The sequence below is a fragment of the Chinchilla lanigera genome, unplaced genomic scaffold (assembly GCF_000276665.1).
Source record: "Chinchilla lanigera isolate Chin_1 unplaced genomic scaffold, ChiLan1.0 scaffold00068, whole genome shotgun sequence".
NCBI lineage: Eukaryota > Metazoa > Chordata > Mammalia > Rodentia > Chinchillidae > Chinchilla > Chinchilla lanigera.
The window spans coordinates 5205513-5206795 of NW_004955469.1; positions in this window are offsets into that span (position 1 = coordinate 5205513).

A 1283-nucleotide genomic window follows, 5' to 3' on the forward strand; every position below is an offset into this window, starting at 1 on the left:
GAAAACATTTTTTATAAATTTCATTGTACTGGTTTTATTTTTTAAACCTAGCTGTCTTTAGTTAAATGCCACAATTCATCTTATAATGGTATTTAAGGGGCTTTGGTGGCACGGTGCCAGATTTATATTATTAGAACCTAGGCGTTTGCAAATGAACTTCTTTCAATTAGTGTTTCAGGAAGCAATTAAACTGTCTAAAGTGTATTAATGAATACACTGGAATTGGGAAGCCAATCCTCCTAATATCCCCATTATTAATGCACCATCTGCTTTGCTGCCTTAGGAGCAACCAGGATCTCTAACCTCTGGTCTACAAAACCCAATCATTTATTCGAAAAGGTCACAGAGGCATAAGTTTGTAATCAAGCACAATAGTCTATACAATATGTGAATATTATCCATAGATTAAGGACATATATTTTTCTTAAAATTTTTACAGATGCAAACGAAGATGCACATGAGCTCCTTTTTATTTCTTTTCATTTTATGTTATGTGTCAAAACACTAATAGCTGTGTGAATATATTCCTGGGTCTAATATTCCTGCTAAAAGCAGGAGTTCTGTATGTGATTTTTAAGGATATCATTAGGATCTCTGATGGGGTTGTCTTTTTTCATTAGAGAAGGATGTAATTTGCTTCCATGCTGCAGCTTTTATCACAGGGAGTGGTCCAGGTGCAGAGACATTTGTCAGTGCCCCTTTCCAATCCTCTCCTTGGAGTCTCCTTGGAGCCATGGGACAGGGTTCTGTGGGAGCTTGTGCTAGCTGAGATTCCTCTGTTGGTTTTATGCCCAAGGGGAGCCCAGAATCTGCAGGATACAGACAGGAGTCAGAAGATGGAGAGAAGGGTAGGGAAGACTTTGCCTTTAGTACCACTCTGCTCCGTGCTGAACCTCCCTAAATAACCAGTGTCCAGGAATCATGCTGTCTTTGGTGATTACTTGCCACTGAGGAAATCAAAATGGAAGGAGAAGACATACTCTGTGCTTTTACATAATTCAGACTCTAGTAGAGGAAAGACCACTCTGAAACAGGGAAGAGCTGTGAGCTAACATGGGAGCTCCCTGCGTGGCTGGAAATGCCAAGAAAGAGTTCCAAGAGTAAAAACCCCATGAAATTGTAGAATTCAGGTAAATAGAACAGAGAAGCATTCCCCAGCACCATTAACTGCTCCTACTTTAATTTTCATTAATGGCTCATCTGAGTTGAATTATAGCCCCTTCAAATTCATATGTCAGAGTTTTAACCCTCAGAACCTCAAAAAGTGATCCTGTTTGGAAGTA